Below are 20365 nucleotides of genomic sequence, written 5' to 3'. Positions count from 1 at the left end.
CAAGTTATGGAGATCCAAATGACAAAAAGAGCCCTTATCTGCTAAACTCTAGGTACTGAGCATTCTAGATAACAAGTCATATTTTGAGATGGATTTTAAGATGTTCTAGGATGGCAAAACACATTTTAGACCCAGTGAGAGTCTGTTTTAGTTGCATATAATAACATATAGAAAATGAAAGCTACAAATCATAAAGAAGTGCAAGTTCTTCATCTTTTATGGTGAGCCTACAAGAAAAAAAGGCATCAGATGTATTGCAATTCACCATACAGGTTGGGACGGCAGTTTATCCCTTTAAAACTCATAACATTCTCTCGTTTCATGGGAAGTTAGTAGATAATAAATATTGATTAAATCCAAGACAATTTCAACGAATTGCAGAAAAACATGGAACATTTTTTATCAAGACTTTACATAAACACTTTACATTCTTATGATTATATATCATTACATTCAGTGATAAATTGCTTGTGTATTCTACAGTGCTGTACATAAGGATATATAACTATTCATGCTCAAACTAGTAGAGTAGTAGTAGTTGAACCCCCATTTAAGTTTCCAGGGGACCAGAAAAAAATGGTGTAAAATTTGGGAAAATGTCAATTCAGAGAAATGTGTTATGCATTATATTTATTGATAGGACCACAAAAAAAAAACAGTGGATAATGAGGGAAAACATAATTAGCAATTAATTCACATTCTCATTACATGGCAGCTCAGAAACCAGTTTGCGTCATAAAGAATTGAATAATCAGCCCTGTGGCATCAGCTTATATGAAATCCAAATTTACTGCTTGATGATTTGCAATGATCCCTAAACTGCAGCTGCAGCAGCTGTTAATAGCAAACTGAGCATGTGCGTGTCACAGACACTCCTAAAAAAATCCAAGATAGTGAACTCCTTGGAAAACTATGAAGGCCTGGATTATTATTTAAATAATAGACAAATTATGGAGATCCAAATTACAAAATGAATCTGTTATCTGGTAAACTCCAGGCATTCTAGATAACAGGTTCTATTTTGAGATGGACTGTGAGATTTTCTAGGAGGGCAAAATAAATTCAAGTAGTTGAGTCTAGTGAACAGATTAGACTACACACTGATCTGAGTAAACCTTGCCCTACCACCAATCACTTGCTCACTGCTAAGCACATTCTATGCAGCTATACAAGTACAAATCTTTAATAAATGGCATGTAGGCTGCACTTTATGGAAATACATGGACAAGCCAAGAGTATACAGTATACTTACATACCCTGCAGTTTTAGGGGAGTGTAAATAGTGAGCATGAGTGCTGATGCAACCTTCGAGGATGACCATAGCTCCATGCTTCCTTTGCGTTAGTAGATGCATTATACACAATTTACAAAAAGAGGTGGAATAAAACTAGCAACTATTTGGAAGTTCAAGGACCAGCTGTAGGCTTAGGTACCTTTTATAAATGGGGTTTTTAAAGCAGGCAACTTCACTTGCGGGTCATAAATGGCAACTCTCGGTTGATTCACTTTGTTACAGCAGGTTGTGTCAAGTCCCAATTCAACTTTAATCCTAGGAGTCTGTTCCTGTACCCCGTCCAAGGTGCACAATGTAGGCAATACATAAAAATTGGATGGAAACAGACTGTAATAAAATTACCTGGTGGTCTAGTGGTGCGGCGGCGTGGACGGCCGCCACCGCGCTCCTGTTCCGGCCTCCAGCGCCGGCGCCATCTTGGTCCTCTAGGGCGCGCCTCTTAAAGGTATAGGCATTGGCCACGTTTTGGCGCGAAACTTGGAGGTATTTAAGGCCCATTCTTACTCCCAGCCAGTGCCCGTGATAGAATCTTGATTCTGGTGGTTCCTGAAGCCTTGTGGTGTCTGTTCCTGTGAAATTTGTATATGTTCTTCCGGTTTTGATCCCTGCCTGTTCTGACTATTCTGATATCCGAATCCTGACCTTTGCCTGCATCTCGACTACTCTTTCTGCCTGACCCCATCTGTTTGATTACCCGGTTTGACCCTTGCCTGCCTGACGATTCTTGATATCTGCCTGCCTCGACCCTGCCTGTCTGACGATTCTCTTGCCTGCTCCATTTGTACCGTGACCTTCGGCCCAAAAGACTATCTACCTGCCGTGCCCCTCTGCTAGCCAGAACATCTCGCCTTGTACCCCTTGTTAAGTCCAGGTGGCACCCAAGTAAGCTGAGGGCTCCTCCCGAAGCCCAACGGTGGCCACACCACTGGTGAAGCCGAGCCGAGACCAGGGTACTTGGCACCTGTTCTGGTATTGGGTGCCGGCCGTGACACAGACCAGGAGAGGTGCAGTGCTTTACTGGAAATTATCCTGTTATGAGATAATAAAATGATAATATGCAGCAAAGCACTGCACCTCTCCTGGTCTGTTTCCATCCAATATTTATGAAATAAAAATCTCTCTTGCACCCCTGCAGGCAATTCCTTGCATCTAGAAGCTCATTCACGTTAATAGCACAACAAGCAAATATGCAGTCTAATTCTGTAAATGAGAACTACGTTGTTCTCTCCAATGATGTCTGGCTGCTTCCCCCCGACAGTAGCAGGGTGGCAACTGGACCACTAGTGCTGGATACTGAAGTTAATGTTATTACTGCTCGAAGAAGTAATTGTGTTTTATTATATTCTGCATGACTTGCCTGTACTGAAGAAATGCTGAGAAATATATTTTTTGATGAAAACCACATGAAAAGAGAAAAATATTATTTAAAATACTTCCAGTTTATCAGTTACAGGGACAGTTACCTTAAAATATATCCTAGCATTTTCCCAAGGAAATGATAATTTTATCATTCTTTCTTATCAATTTTTAGTCTTATTTTACTTCTCTTCAGCCTGAAATTAAAATTTCTTTCCAGTCCCTCTCTTCTAGTCTGCCATTTAAACCACTGTATGGTCGCTTAGTTAATTGGGGCTGTTGCAACCCTACAATATAACAATACAGATTTAAGGTTTAAATTCATTACAAAAAAAGATTGGGAACAAAAAGCTAAAGGGAAATGGAAAACAAAAATAAATTTGCTGATTTTTAATCCCAATTCAAATGAGTTGAAAAATATGTGACCCCTCAATTGACCTTTCACTTTGAGCCATCCTACTGAACCCCATTGTTACATATCTCAATGAAACACAAGGACCCAGAAATGCAGTAAAATGGGCAAAGCATTTATTCAAATTTTATCAAATAAATAGGATCTTGCCAGCCAAACCCCAAAGCAATATTTAAAGCCAGAATTCTGTAAGAGATTGATATTATGCTCTGCTGCTCTGTTGCCATTCTGCTTAAAAGATGGTATAACCAGTAGCTCAATCTCATGTGAGCCTGCAGCTTTCTTTTAGACAGAGGATAAACTGCACACAGACACCATGCTTCTCTTGCGTCAAGAAGACAAAACTTTATTAACACTTCTGCAGTAGCAGACAAAGATCTTGTCACATGACACTGTATCAGTATCAGATTACAAAAAGAGGTGGAATGAAACTAGCAACTATTTGGAAGTTCAAGGACCAGCTGTAGATGTAGGTGCCTTTTAAAAATGGGGTTTTTAAAGCAGGCAACTTCACTTGCGGGTCATAAATGGCAACTCTCGGTTAATTCACTTTGTTACAGCAGGTTGTGTCAAGTCCCAATTCAACTTTAATCCTAGGAGTCTGTTCCTGTATCCTGTCCAAGGTGCACAATGTAGGCAATACATAAAAATTGGATGGAAACAGACCAGGAGTAGGGATGTAGCGAACTGTTCGCCGGCGAACTAGTTCACGCGAACTTCGACTGTTCGCGTCCGCCGAATGTTCGCGAACGTCGCGCGACGTTCGCCAATAGGCGTTCGCGTCAAAAATCGTTCGACCATTCGACCATTCGATTCCTTCGACCGCTAAAATCGAAGGATTTTCGTTCGAATCGAACGATCGAAGCCATTGGATTGAATGAAATCATTCGATCGAATGGCTTCGATCGTTCGATTCGAACGAAAATCCTTCGATCGAACGATTAAAATCCTTCGATCGTTCGAATCGAACGATTTTCGAATGTTCGAACTGTTCGCGAACTGTTCGCATTTTTTGCCGGTGTTCGCGAACGGCGTTCGCGAACACATAAACGGCAGTTCGCTACATCCCTAACCAGGAGAGGCGCAGTGCTTTACTGGAAATTCTCCTGTTATTAGATAATAAAATGATAATATGCAGCAAAGCACTGCACCTCTCCTGGTCTGTTTCCATCCAATTTTTATGAAAAAAAAATCTCTCTTGCACCCCTGCAGGCAATTCCTTGCATGGGATCTGTATTAGAGCACACGCATTAATACATATCTTAACATGCTCCTCACTGAAGACTTGAGTTTCACTTCTATAGTTGTCATTTGAGATCAGCATTATGTCATTATAATACACAAAAGCCATGAATATCTTCGGCCTCGTATTTTTATATGGTCATGAAACTCCTCTGTAACTTATAATATCCTTATAATTTACAAGAGGGGGTACTTTATTCACTATATATATCCACCATATATAAAAGTACTTTTCTTCTAGTCTGAAGGGGTGGCCTCTGGTATGGTGATCCACTTTATAGGTAAAAAGGTCCCCTGCTATTTGTCTATAATGTCCTCTAATGTACTTGTAAAGTGTAATCATGTCCCCTCGCAAGCGCCTTTTTTTCAGAGAAAACAACCCCAACCTTGACAGTCTCCCCTCATAATTTATGTCTTCCATCCCTCTAACCAGTTTAGTTGCACTTAGTCTTTGCATTCTCTCCAGCTCATTTATATCCCTCTTAAGGACTGGAGTCCAAAACTGCACTGCATACTCCAGATGAGGCCTTACCAGGGACCTATAAAGAGACATAATTATGTTTTCATCCCTTGAGTTAATGCCCTTTTTTATGCAAGACAGAACTTTATTTGCTTTAGTAGCCACAGAATGACAATGGCCAGAATTAGACAATGTGTTATCCACAAAAACCCCTAGATCCTTCTCATTTAAGGGAACCCCCAGCAGACTGCCATTTAGTGTATAACTTGCATTTATATTTTTTTTGCCAAAGTGCATAACCTGCATTTATCAACATTGAACCTCATTTTCCAGTTTGCTGCCCAGTTTCCAAACTTAGACAAATCACTCTGCACAATTTAGTATCACCTGCAAAAATAGAAACAGTACTTTCAATGGCCACCTCCAGGTCATTAATAAACAAGTTGAAAAGCAAGGGACCTAGTACAGACTCCACTAACAACACTGGTCCAATTAGAAAATGTTCCATTTACCACCACTCTTTGTAGTCTATCTTTTAGCCAGTTCTCTATCCAGGTACAAATAATATGTTCCAGGCCAACATTCCTTAATTTAACCAGTAACCTACTGTGTGGCACTGTATCAAATGCTTTAGCAAAGTCTAAGTAAATCACATCTACTGTTATACAATGCTGAGTCTCACATTTATACTATATAAAAATACAGAAACCACAATATAACAGTGCATGCAGCAAAGCATCCACATTAAGTTATTAATAGATAATATGAGAACATAAAGAAGAGGACTCCTGACATTTTACAAAAAAATGGGGATGGAAGGTGGGTGGGATGTTTCTACCTGCTCAAAAGATAAGTAGGTGAACTCATTCTTCCCCTGACATCACTTCCCACTCTTTCTCTGCCCCAGCCCGGCTTTCCTCTGCCTTAACTCATTCCTTCTTACCCAATCACAGCTATGTTTGATCCTGCCAATCTTTAAAGGAGAAGGAAATTCCCTGGGCGCAAAAACCCTCCCCCCTCCCCTGTGTTGCCCCCCCTCCCTCCTCCCCCCTGGCCTACCTGTCCCACCGGGCAAATGTCCCTAACTTGTTACTCACCCCTCTGTGCAGGTCCAGTCCACGGAGTTCACAGGTGCCATCTTCTCCCAAGCGGTCTTCTTCCTGCTTTGACCGGCGTTTTTGGCGCATGCGCAGTAGGAGCATTTCACCGGTACGAATCTACTGCACATGCACCAAAAGTCTCGAAGTTTTACGATTTCACTTCGTGACTTTTGGCGCATGCGCAGTAGAGCCGTACCGGTGAAATGCTCCTACTGCACATGTGCCAAAAAATGCCGGTCAACGCAGGAAGAAGACCGCTTGGGAGAAGATGGTGCCTGTGCCGGTGAGTAACAAGTTAAGGGACATTTGCCCGGCGGGACAGGTAGGCCTGGGGGGAGGAGGGAGGGGGGAGGGATTTTTGGACCCAGGGGGTTTCCTTCTCCTATAAACATAAACCATTGTAATCTGTCTGCTGGTCATTTGGATCCCTTGTCATGCAGCCCTTGCATTTATACTGTAGCTCCAGGGCTTTTCTGTATTGTAACTGGTCAGTGCTGAAGTCCCCACAAAATCAGTGGTGGGCCTTGGCACAAAGCAATTCATACTCGTCCTGTCCACCCACTCCCCACCTCTTCCCCTTCCACAGGTAGGAGAGTGGCTGAAAGGGGGATTTCTTTACAACTATAGAGGAAACAGATCCTGTGGTCCAGTCCCTCTGTTCCCAGGCCCCTCCTGCGACTGCTGTTCTATAGTTACTGTATGTCAGGGCTAACTTACAATTCCAAAATGTCTAGGTTGGCCCAGGATAAATATGCTGAATGCATTTCTGAAACTAAAAAAAAATATATATATAATTATGTATTTGTTGAACTTAAACAACATAATCTGTATTTTAGAGGCTTTTTCATTATACACAAACACTGACATCAGATCGTGAACTAAAACAATCAAATATCAATTTGTAACTTTGCCAAAAAACATCGTTTTGAAGCAAGTCTTAATAATAGAAATCTTTGCGGATGTCAATAGAGGCGCTGGAATAAAAGTCATATTCACAGGTTCATATTGATTATGTATTGAGACAGCTTTCATACAATAAAATAAGTGCATTGTAATTAATGATCCAGTTCAAACTGATGAACCTTGTAGATTGCACCAATAAATCACTGCAAACATGAGAATGTGCTGCTCAGAGTATCTACACTCCAACCAAATAATCACTCACTGCATAAACACATCAAATTTACGTGTCATTACATCTATTGACAGGATGCTTTACATGCTAAAAAATAATTGTTATATTTTGCGCTTCCAGAAGAGCATTGATGTGCTGTAAGTAATTCTGTTATTTCATTTCAGTGTTTGGTGAAGGCATTTGCAATGATTTATACTCCATATACAATAAATTGCATATAAACCCTGCTTTTTCATTTTAATTTTATGATGATGATGCCAACTTAAGAAAGTGGCTATTTGGGCAAAATGAGTCCATGCGGCATATTTCTATATATTAAAAGACCCAAACGTTTGCCCAAGGTCTGCTAACCCATGGCAACAGTATACCAGTAGTGATGAGCGAATCTGCCACAAAATCCGCAAAATGGCGAAAAATGGGCATTTTTAAGCGCAACTTTTTTTTTATCTGTGTAACAATTTTTCGTACTCAAAATGCATTATAGTCAATGGGCATTTTTTCTTATGGAGATTTTTTCGTCCTAATTCATTAAAGTCGATGGGGTTTTTTCTTATAGAGAATTTTTTGTCCAAATTCGTTAAGGTTAATGGGGTTTTTTTATGGTGACTTTTTTGTCCTAATGCATTAAAGTCATTGGACGTTTTATCTTATGGTGTCTAAATGCATGAAATTCAATGGGTGTTTTTTCTTATGGAAACTTTTTTGTCCAAATGCATTAAAGTCAATGGACATTTTTTCTTATGGAGACTTTTTTGTCCAAATGCATTTAAGTCTATGGGCATTTTTTCTTATGGAGACTTTTTTGTCCAAATGCATTAAGGCAGAGATACACGGCCATATTTGGGGAGGTTAGTCGCCCGGCGACAAATCTCCTCTTCTTCGGGGGGGCTAATCTTCCCGAACTGCCTACCCCTGTCTTCCCGTTGGCTAGAATGAAAATCGCTGGCAGGATGGCAATCTTCATTTTCCGAAGTCGCCGAAGTTTCCATGTGAGGCAATCTAATGTATCAGCCTGTACGACTGATTCAGGGAGACAATTCCACATCTTCACAGCTCTCACTGTAAAAAAAACCCCTTCCGAATATTTATGCAGAACCTCTTTTCTTCTAATCGTAATGGGTGACTTTGTGGCAGCTGTAAATAAAGAGATTATTATATGATCCCCTTATATATTTATACATAGTTATCATATCACCCCTAAAGCGCCTCTTCTCCAGCGTGAACATCTCCAATTTGGCCAGTATTTCCTCCAGCTTAGTTGCCCTTCTCTGTACCCTCTCTAATACAATAATGTCCTGTGTTTCATGATGGAGATCAAAACTGTACGGCATATTCTAGATGGGGCCTTACCAGTGCTCTATACAGTGGAAGAATAATCCCCTCTTTCCAGAGGAAGTATTCTACAAAAATGTTCTTCTAGCACAAAGCACTCCTTAAGCTGCTTTAAATAGATTTGAGGGCACTTTATAATGGAAGAAATATCATTCATTTGCATTTAGGTAAGAACATTCTGACAGTAGATTAATATCAATGCTTTATATATATATTTGAAATTACAGGTGAGATTATACAGAACAGCAATTCATTTTGTAAATTTAATTAATTCAGTATAATGTTGTACAGTTTCCCATAACAAGTTATGCCACCAAAATTACCCAGCGTGGCACAGTCTACTGTTTAATATCTTACCAGTTCCTAAAAAGAATCCTCATAGCTCATAGAGTATATTCAGATTCAGTTGAAATTAAAAAGACAAAAATTTCAGGAGGGCAAAAATATTTATGCACCATTGTGGCTTTTTTTCAGCCCCATATTTAGTTTCGGCTCTAGTTTATGGAAAGTGAAAAAAAACTTTTTGCAAAATGATAACAGCTTTCAGGTAATGGGCTGTGCTGTTAAACAGAGAAATGCCAGCGAAACTGCCACGGAGCTTTTAAAAATCATGCCAGCCAATTACTTTCCTCCGTGTCCCAATTAATTGTTTGATATAACTATTTCAGTGTCAATTAACTTCAAATCGAAACCATATTGACCATTTGCGAAAAACAGACAGTGATGGAAAGCGGGTGACTTCATTTAGATAAACAATTGCGCAGGGATGTTTAATGAAATTTATGGGAGAGAATGAAGTGAGTCGATGCAGGGGAAGAAATAATTACTCGCTCTCCCTTTAATGAACACATTTAGACTTCCAGGGGTTGAAAATTAGCAAGGTTTTGAAAGCATGTGGCTAATAATGTTTAGTTTGGAAATGCAGGTTGCCATACTAAGTAGTGACTGGCTATTACTGGGGAGAAGTAGACTTTATTGTTCATTATTGACAAGTAGTATAATTTGCATCTACAGTAAATTATAATATTCTAGCCAGCAACAAATAGCAGTGATCAATTAACCTGTGTGAAATAAGCCTAACACCATAGCAGATTTTAATGAAGCATGGATATATTATACCTGCCTGTGCACTATTTCCACTGGGCCGTTATATTGACTGCATTTATCCTACAATTGTCATATTATTGTGGATGAAATTGGCACTGTATTTTTCTGCTATGTGTTCTGGGGGCATTATACAGGTATGGGATACATTATCTGGAAACCTGCTATCCAGAAAACTCAAATTACGGAAAGGCTATGTCACATAGAGTCAATTTTAATTAAATAATTCACTTTTTTTTAATTATTTCTTTTTTCCCTGTAATAAGGAGACAATATCTTGTACTTGATCCAAACTAAGATATAAGTAATTCTTATTGAAGGCAAAACAATCCTATTAAGTTATTTAATGTTTAAATGATTTTTAGTGGACAAACTATGGAGATCTAAATTACAGAAATACCCCTTATACAGAAAGCCTAGGGTCTTGAACGTTTTGGATAATAAGCCCCATATCTGAACATGGAACCGGCACTACATTTATCATGATGTGATCTGGAGTTGTTGTGGATGACGTTGGTATTGCATTAATTCTGCCATGTGTTCTTGGGGACATTTATACATAAATCTGGCCCTGCATTTATCATAAATTGGAGCAAGTTTTCTTGGCATGTGTTCTGGGGACAATAAACATGTGTTACAAATGAATTTAATTGGCCCCCTAAATATAATCACTGCCACTGTCTAATAAAATGGGATCTGCTTGCCATGGATTCTAAAATAATGATATCCTTAGCATTTTAGGTTGGGGCAGATGATGGACATGTACATGATGCTTATGCTGCAGCCAAATAGGCAAATGCCACTGGTGATGCAGAGGAAATGTTGCACTTGTATGTCCAGAGACAGCCTATAGAGGATCTGCCAATAGTTCTGGACCTTTCTGGACCTCTCAATGATGAGCGAAACACATTGAAGTTAATGGGCGTAAAAAAAATTGATGCATGACAAATTTTTACACACATGATCATTTTTTCTCACTCCAAATGCATAAAAGCCATTGGCCATTTTTCTTGTGTCAACTTTTTTGTCTTGGAGACTTTTTTTGTCTCTGTGACTTTTTTGTCCAAATGCAATAAAGTCAATGGGCGTTTTTTGTTATGGTGACTTTTTTCTCTTGGTGACAATTTTGTCTTGGTGACTCTTTTGTCACAGTGACATTTTTTGCGGTGCATTTTTGCAAAAAAAAAGCGCAGATGTAGAAATGCAGAAATTCACAGCGAATCCATGCCTGGCAAAAAAATTCACTCATCACTATGCAGGAGCTCCATTCCTTTCTACATCCCTAGGACAATGGACAAGCACTGTAACTCTAAATGGAGCTCACAACAGGGCCACCAATGTGCTACTGTGTTTCCCAGGGGGAAATTGGTAACTATTACTTGAAGCTGTCTGCTCCCAGTAACAAACTGCTAAAGGAAAAGAATCAACAAAACACCTCAAATGTTCAAGCCAGGACATGCAAGCAACCTCAATGTGTTCCCTAACCCTACACCCTATATGAATGAATACCACTATTGTACTTCCCAAGAGCAGAGAACTATACAAAAATATCCTTCTATTTCTACACTAACTCCTATAACGTATTTGTAATTGACCACTTGCCTCCTAGATGATATTTCATATTGCATTATAATTCAGAGAAAATGATGGTGATTTCCATATCAGGAATAAAAGCACACATTTTGTATTGGAAATAAGTTACATTTTTACTATCAGATAAGAATAGATTGATCTAATATCATTGGTTTATACTGTATCACTAATAGTGATGAGTAAAACTGTCCCATTTTGCTTTATCAATAGTGACGGGCTAATGTATTCGACAGGTGCAAATTTGCGGCGAATTCCCGCGATTCGCCCTCTGGCGAATAAATTCATGAAACCGCAGTGAAAATTTGCTAGCAAAAATTGGATGTTTTTTGGGCGCCACCGTCATGTGCCGGCGCCGTTTTGCAAATTTTTCGCCATTTTGCGAATTTTGCTGAAAATTTGAACATTTTTCAGCGAAGCAAAATGCCCCAAATTTGCCCATCACTATTTATCAAAACATTTAGGAAACCTTGGAAAAATTTACAAATTAAAATGCATTGCATTAGTCCGAATGTTTTTTGCCTGTTTTGTCCTCAAACCATATACATTTTTTTTCTCAGACCAATGCATCAGAGTCAATAGGCTTTTTTTCTCATGTGAAATGCATTGGAATCCATCAATGTTTTTTTTTCACACGTCAAATACATTGGAGGATGTTTTTTGTTTTTTTTTGAGAAACAAAACAAATGGCAAAATTCTAGAGGAGGTCAGAAAAAATGTTCACCACTTGCAAAACTGCAAATTTTGCTGTGAGTTTGTATCAGATAAAAATTTTTTTCATCCCTAATTACAAGAAGTCAAAAAAATTCCTTGTATTGTGCATTGAAAATTTTGCTGTAAAAAAAAGGTCGGCACTGAATGGTAAAAGTCACCGTGATAAAACACCCCTTTACTTGCATGCATATCAAGAATTGTTGTTGTTTTGGAGAAGCAGGACAGATTGGCTTATCACTATTCAGCAGTATCAAGATATTTTGGGGCAGATTTACTAAGCGGAGTCAGAAAGTTGCCAGAAATCCAATCCACAGGGACATGTCCAGTTTAGTGATGGGCGAATTTGCGCCGAAAAATGAGCGAATTTCGCGAAACGGCGAAAAATTCGCGAAACAGCGCCGGCGTCTCGTTTTTGACGCCGGCGCCCGTTTTTCCGACGCCGGCGAATTCGTGCCTGGCGAATAAATTCGCCCATCACTAGTCCAGTTTACTAACAGGTGTAGAGGACAATTCGCTAGCAAAAGAGACCATCACTAGCCTAGTTTCACACCCTATCGCCAGGCGCATTTTCACTTGAACTGAACGATTCTTACTCCACAAATTCACTAAAGTGCGAATTTTACAGAATGTTAACTCTTTTGCCAGAGTTTCCTTCACCAGCTTAGACCTGTTGAACTGATAAGATGAAGCTACATTCTCATCAATCTTACATCAGTGACATCATATCCTGTCTGCCGGAAAGTTTTATAATTTTTTTAAAGCGGGATTGCCTTCAACTAGTAAATATTTTTGTGTTAACATTTTTTTTCCAACCATTTGAAGCTCATGCCACATTTGTGTAGGGGATCAGAGAAATCCTTCTTCTGTTTTTCTGTCTGTGACATCATCCAGCCCAATTACAGGCTATGGCTGCAATTATGGCTGTAGAGCCATCCGATTGGCTGGGTGCCCCAGTGCATCCTTGGAAGAGAGGAGTGCCTGACTTTGGAACAAATATACAGGGTTTCCCACAGAGCTTATAAGGTGGTCCCTGCTGCAGCAGCCAGAGAGATTCAGATCTGTGGAGAGTGACATTGATGCTTGAAAGGATTTTCCAGGCAAAAGCAAAGGGCTGCATATTGCTCTACTTTGAGAAAGTATTTGAAGAACAGGGCGAGCCAGTTTCCATCACCTGCATGTGGATACTTTGGCTACTGTGTGTTTCCCCAGGTTGAGGACAGGTCTTGCTCGTGTACCTGCCACATGGGAGTGGCTACTTCTTTCAAAGGGAAAGGTACCTTATGGCAGGTAGCGCTACCTGGGGACATAAGAGCTCTTGGGAAAGGGTCATTGAACTGACCGGAGTGATTCTGCATTTATCCACCCGGTGTAGAACTATGGCATTGAGAGACTGGGCCAGGGGTTGATAGTCCACACAGGTTCCCCAGAGAAAAGTGATATATATAGTAGTTTACATAAGGTTTATATTTGTTTTATTGCAAACTGTGTGTGTTTTATTTTTACTGAGGTTTGCTCCTTAGTGTTCCCTAGGTGGAGGCACTGCACTGTAAATCCCAGTTTCCAGTACTTTTCATATGTAAAAGGGACTCAGGGCCCTGGATTGACATGGGTTAATTGCTATTTAAAGATACAGTAACCAAATTAGGGTTTTATTTGTTTTAGGGTGGAATCATGTCTAGGGTATTAGAGGATCTCTTTTGTCTTTATTTTTCTTCCTTGGACATTTGTAATAATAAGTGACCACTTCAAGCATTTGCACCATCTCTAATAAAGACATATAAAGTATAATAACTATATGTTCCTGCCCTATTCAAACTGACCTAAGTGCAAGTGCCTACAAAGTTTCGCTAGGCAGAAATGAATGCTAGCTAAAGTTAACTATGAATAGGGATGTAGCGAACCGCCGATAATGTGTTCGCGAACGCCGTTCGCGAACACCGGCAAAAAATGCGAACAGTTCGCGAACAGTTTGCGAACTTCGAACATCCGAAAATCGTTCGATTCGAACGATCGAAGGATTTTAATCGTTCGATTTTAGCGATCGAATGGTCGAACGATTTTGACGCGAACGCCTATTGGCGAACGTCGCGCGACGTTCGCGAACTTGCGGCGGACGCGAACAGCCGATGTTCGCGCGAACAAGTTCGCCGCAGAACAGTCCGCGACATCCCTAACTATGAATGCTTGCGCTGACGAATTAACGCTAGCAAAACTTTGCCAGTATTTAGCTGCAGAGATGCAACTTTGCATTTCAGTGAATTAGCATAGTGGTAGTGAATTTGTGCCCGGCGAAGCCCCTTTAGGGAGTTTTCCCCTATGTGTTCAGCAGGAGCAGAGTTAATATGGTAGAGTATTCCTTTCCTGATTACTGTGTATTTGCTTGTTCCTGGCTCAATTTGGCCTCTCTGGTTTTTGATAACATCACTCTTTGCTTAATAATCCCTTTCCACATTGTGTTAAAGCTTTTTCTCTGTGCTTCTATTGTCATGTAGTGATGGCAGGTCTTTCTATGGTGTGTCAGGCAAAAGAATGATTTGCTTAAACATTATCGAAATCTCCAGGTGGGAGTTGGGAACACGGATGGCCAATCTGATATGCAGACTTAATGCTCCATTGTTTTCATTTGTTTAATGTAAAGATCCAAGTTTTCTAACAATGCTGGAAAAGGCATGACCATTGCTTTCTCATAGCCTAGGAACAGAGCCTTTCTGCTTGCCAACTGCTTGCGATAATGGCATATGCGCTAGGTGGATGTTCTGAACTTATGATTAAATAATAGGGAATATTACAAAGAGAGCGAATGAATAGCTGAACTGAAATTATCTACTTTCGAAAACACAAGGCATTTCTACAAACATTTAAACATGGACAGAGACATGCCACTTTCCCCCCCCCCACAAAATGTATTACCTTTTAATGTAACATGTTTATATTGTATGTAGGATAATATACCCCCACCCATTGTAAGGATATTGGAAGTTTCAAAGATTTCCAAACATAAGGAGTCTTTTACTTAAAGGAAAGCTATAGCCCCGACAACGTAGGTCTCTATAAAAAATTTTTTGATTACTTGTTACTTCCTTTAAAACCCTATATTTTCATTTTGTGTTAATTACATGCATACTGGACTTCAAACTACTCAGAGGAGCCTTGGAATGTCATAAAAACCACAATGTTGAGCAAAGCATTCTGATTGGCTGGAAAAATGCTTACTAGGAATGGGGGAATTTGACCCGTTTTATTTCGCCAAAAATTCGCCGCCGGCAAAATGTTGCCAACGCCCATTAAAGTCTATGGGCATCAAAAATGTTTTGACACACAGCAAAATTTTTTTTTTTTGGATGCACAATGCCATACAAGTCTATGGGCGTCATTTCTGTGGCGAAACAAGGCGAAAAAATTCGCCCATTCCTACTAATGACTAATTGGCTGGTATAAGTTACTGGCTGGCCAGGTGTTAATTTGCTCAGAGTTGACAAATGACTCCAGACTCCTTAATCAGTATCTGTGATGCTTAGGTAGAGTCAAGGAGATAAACCACATCAGTATGTTATACCTTCCAATGAAGTAATGAATTGTGCCAAAAAAAACAAGCAAAGCTTACCATAAACTCAGTAAGGCGATGTTTTTTAACTGGGCATGGCCAGAGTGGCACATGGAGTAGTCTAAACCAATATTGCAGTTGTCAATGTTGAGAGGTGTGCTGCACCAGCAGGTATTGCTGTTTTCATATAACTCATAGAAGGCAACCTTAGAGCAGTAATCAAGGCATCAAAGGTCAACTTCCATATAAGGCTTTATTAGATCATTAAATCGATCCAATAAAACTTGATCTGGTGTGTTTTGTTCATGAGTTTATAGGTCTAATAACTAGTTCTGCTCTTGACATACCCTTTGGCCTATAATATTAACTTTTTTCCTTTGAACTGAGCCTCTACAGTATATACTGATCAGGGACTAATGGGGAAATATAATCTAAAAAATAGCCTTTCTTTATTTTTCATTAAGTAGTCATTACTTTGCAACATTGTGCAATTCTGTGAGCTGCTTAAAGGTATAATAACTTTTTATCATATAAAATTCTCACTGTTGAAAATTCTTACATCTTTTATTTTTTTCACTCTGGAAATGGTTACCAAATACTTTCATGGCTTAGTATATGCTGTATTATATTTGCCTAGACAAAGAAAAATTATTGTCCATTTCTTTCAGTTTTTATTTTATTAAACTACATCACAGGATAGAGGTTCAGGTTAGGGAATTCCATAGAAAACACAAGGCTCAGCAACAGTATACAATATACACATGACACACAGACAATGTAAAACCATAATTGATGAGCAACTGGCCTATTTTGCTTTGCGGAAAAATGTGTGAAACCCAAGAAAAATTTGCAAAGCGTTGAAGTTTCAGTAATTGCATTGGTGTTTATGAGTTTATCCCCATATTTTTTTCTGGTGCATAAAATACTGGGGAACGGATAAAAGTTTCTAATAAAGTTTTTCTGGTGCATAAAGCTGCCTTTGGCATTCTTTCTTGTGTTTTTTCCCTGGTGAAACAAAACACATAGCAAATTTCTAGTGGAGATTGTTAAAATTTTGTGCCACTCTCAAGCCTGTATCAGGCGGAAAAAATTGCTCGTCCCTAAAAGCCACATCATGATACTAAATACAACCTATCAAACACAGCAAATGTCATAATAATCATAATAATCTTATCATTAAGAATAAAGAAAAGAAAAACACATTTAGCTGTTCATTGTATGAGTTTTAAATGGAAAATCTATTTTAGCTTAGCTTTATATATAAGGATATACTTTTATTTTTCTCTTCTCGGCACAGATACCATTTTGAGAATCCCCTGCACTGCTAAGTATGATGGATCATCCCCCACTGCTTGTGAGAAAACCATTGTGTCCTGCCACATTACAGTAGTAATACAGAAACTAAGGCTTGTTTAAAAGCTATTGCAAGGTGCAAAGTGCAGATGTAAGCTGTCTGACTTTTTGCCCACAATGTAGAGTTTTTTTTTGGCAGCTATCATGTCACTTGCTAAGTAACAGCATGTTCTGCAGACTTGTGTGATATTCTCCAATGCTAGTTGTGGTGCACATATGTTTTTTACTGTATTGGTGTACCAGGGAATTCACTTCCAGCAAGTGGCAATGGTATTCTTCCAGTTTGTTGCAAGTAACTTGACACATGTTATAAAAGTACACCGAAAGCACATTCTGGAAATTCTAAATATCCTAAAATAAGCCTTGGAAGTTGTTGACTTTCCGGATAGTAGGAATGTATTAACTACTTTATCGGAGAGACCAGTAGAAACTAATAAGGGCTTCAGATGACTCAGCTCATGGTACTGGAATTGGTTCTGGGAAATCAGATTCCTATGCTCCCTCTGGTCGTCGCTTCCCCTCAAAGTCTGCATCCCCTACCCCATCTGTGTTCCCTTCCATGCGCACATCTTGAACAGTTGGATCCAACACAGCGCTGGAGACTGACGTGGTGTCTCCAGTATTCAGAACAAACCCGAATGCAACTGGGCAGCATGCTGCCCCTGAAATTCTCCTGTCCTAGGCCTGGGCCTTTGTGGCCTTGCCACAAATCCAAGCCTAAATGTTGGGGTTTCAAATAGGACTTGAACTGAAATAGGTTAATTTCTGCATTTTTTAGAGCAGACTTGGGGCAGCTGAGAAATTTACAATATGTCTAGCCCCATGTCAGATTTCAAAATTGAATATAAAAAAATCTGTTTGCTCTTTTGAGAAATGGATTTCAGTGCAGAATTCTACTGGAGCAGCACTATTAACTGATTCATTTTGAAAACATTTTTTTCCCATGACAGTATCCCTTTAAGAAGGGGTTGGGTGGTATTTAGCAAGTGAAGGAATACAGAAATATGGGAGATAGCTCATAGTACAAGTTGATCCAGAGACTGGTCTGAGAGACTGGCCATCTTGGAGTCAGGAATGAATTTTTTCCCCTCTGAGGCAAATTGGAGAGGCTTCAAATGGGTTTTTTTTTTGCCTTCCTCTGGATCAACTGGCAGTTAGGCATGTTATATATAGCCTTAAAAGTTTGAACGTGATGGACGTGTGTCTTTTTCAACCTAACTTTCTATGTTACTATGTTACATTTCCTTCAATGCGATTCTTATTCATCAAAGCCATCATTAACAGAGTTTGCTTCTTAGATATAAAATTAGCAAATATTTTTTATTTTATCATTGTTATTTACATCAGATTAGATTTTCATATCAAACAGGCCCAAATGAAAAGCAACATTCTGATCATCTCAAAGTAATAAAATGTGGTTTGGAAGAGGAAGCAGTTCTTTCATTTTGTACTTTACAAATCAACACAGTTTATACTGATCGAAAAATTGCAAAATTATTGAATTAGCCTTTTTAGCTTGGCATCGTCACCCTGCAATTTTTTCATTTGCAAGAAAGTCTATATCACCTTTGTACCTTGCAGATTCATAGCTTCTAAGCTGCCAAAAATAGAGAGCTCCAGGCTTAATTATACAAGGTAATTCACAATTACTGTCCATCAGTTCTGGTACTTTTGCAGTCTCTGCTTGTTGCCAGAATCTTTACTAGGGGGAACACGTGATGCTGAAATGTTACACTCTCCTTTGCTTAATCACAGGATCAAGCAGAAATCCTGTGGGCTTTTCTCTCTATCCCTGTTGTTATCATGTTATTAGATGTTACATTAACTTCGCCAGTTGGTTCTTGAAAAGGATTTATGAAAGTAACGATCCTTCTTCTATTCATCCAAAAATAATGTTACGGTGACATTTTATTGATGTAGAGGCCAGGCTCTAAAAATTATATTGTGTTTGCAATAACAAGCAGATGTTTACTTCGATGATCACTTGTGGAAAGGGTAACATTCCATTGGCATGTAGGGATGGTGAATGTAAAGGGTACATTATAATGGCATAATTAAAGATACTTTCAAACAGCAATAATATAAAGGTAAAGGTTATCATGTCCTTAGTGAAAATGAGATTTCTCCTACATTAAAAAATTACTGGTCACCTATATTGATTAAATGGTTACTCTTGGGGATGACATTATGGGCACTGGTGCTATGGAACATGGGGCAGGGGTTATTTAATAATGGTATGACCAGGAGCAGCAACCCATAGCAACGAATCAGCAGAAAGCATTTATTGGTCACCTGTTTAAAAGCAAACATTTTATTGGCTGCTATGGGTTACTGCTACTGGGCAGACTAATGGGGGGATGTAATAAAAGTGGCAAAAAGCAAAACAATTTGCACAAATAAGAATAGAAATTCACATTTCGCAGTGTAACACTCTTCCTTAAACTCTTATTGCCTTGTGAATTTTAATTGCGCATTGCCTACTTTTAAGAAGTGCTTGAAGGTGTAATCTTTTGGAGCAAACTTTTTCAGTAAAAAGTTTTATTACATTCACTGCGCATTGGAGCAAACATTCTTCCACTGTCGGAAGTAGTCACTAAACAATTTCCGGGTTCACAAAAGCTATATTAAATTCACGCAACTTTGTTAGTACAAATATTGTTTCTGACTTTTATTACATTCCCCCATTAGTGCCTTTTATTACATATGGGGATTCATTTCCTACTAATTACTTATTACTTTCGATGGCTTCTATTTGGACCTTCCCTATAAATAAAAATGGAATGTACCGTCTCCAGAGATTAACTACTGAACCTTGGATATTTTGTGGTTTCTTATTACATAAAATTATAAATGATAGTTATAATTGCTCTAGGAAAATACTATTTAATATCTTGGTGTATGGGATCCATTATCCAGAAGCCTGTTATCCAGAAAGCTCTGAATTACTAGAATGCCATCTCCCACAGAATTAATTTACTTGAATAATTCACATTTTTAAAAATGATTTCCTTTTTCTTAATAATAAAACAGCACCTTATACTTGATCCCAACTAAGATAGAATTAATCTCTGCTGGAGCCAAAACAGTCCTGTTGGGTTTATTTAGTGTTCAAATTATTTTTTAGTAGACTAGACTTAAGGTATTATGGAAAGTTCCCTTTTCCAGAAAACCCCAGGTCCAGAGTTTTGTTTCTTTTGCAAAGCATTTTTCTATATGGGGAAAAACAATTTCTGCATGCTTTCTTTCACCAAAATTAATGATGAGAAAAATGCATTAAAATGTGACACCTTCCCACTGAGTCTGATGTATTTGGCAAAATTTTGCCAAATTAGTAGTCTTGGGTGATAAATGTTGGCACATATCGCTACAATTTTTCCGAATATCAACGGATACACAAACTATTAGACTTTTGTCTTTTACAGCAATGTTCCCTCAACTTCCTTCTTGGCTACTATGCATACAAATACTGTACATTCTTTTGTGCACAGTGCACAAAAGTGAGTGCTCAGGTCAGAATTAATGCAAAACTTGGTGTTTTCACACAACATTCTTTGTGCACACCACAATTTGTTGGCCTCAAAATTTACACCTTTACATCTTAGAAGGAACAATGCTTTACAGTGCCTTATTGTTTTTACTGTACTAGAACCCAGTCTAAAGTTTTATAAGGGTACCATTATAGATGGAGTGTGATGTGTACCAGTATGAAAGAGAGGCTCACTATTATAT

The sequence above is a fragment of the Xenopus laevis genome, chromosome 1S, assembly GCF_017654675.1.
Source record: "Xenopus laevis strain J_2021 chromosome 1S, Xenopus_laevis_v10.1, whole genome shotgun sequence".
In the NCBI taxonomy this organism is placed as follows: Eukaryota; Metazoa; Chordata; class Amphibia; order Anura; family Pipidae; genus Xenopus; species Xenopus laevis.
Note: the sequence above shows the minus strand (reverse complement) of the source record.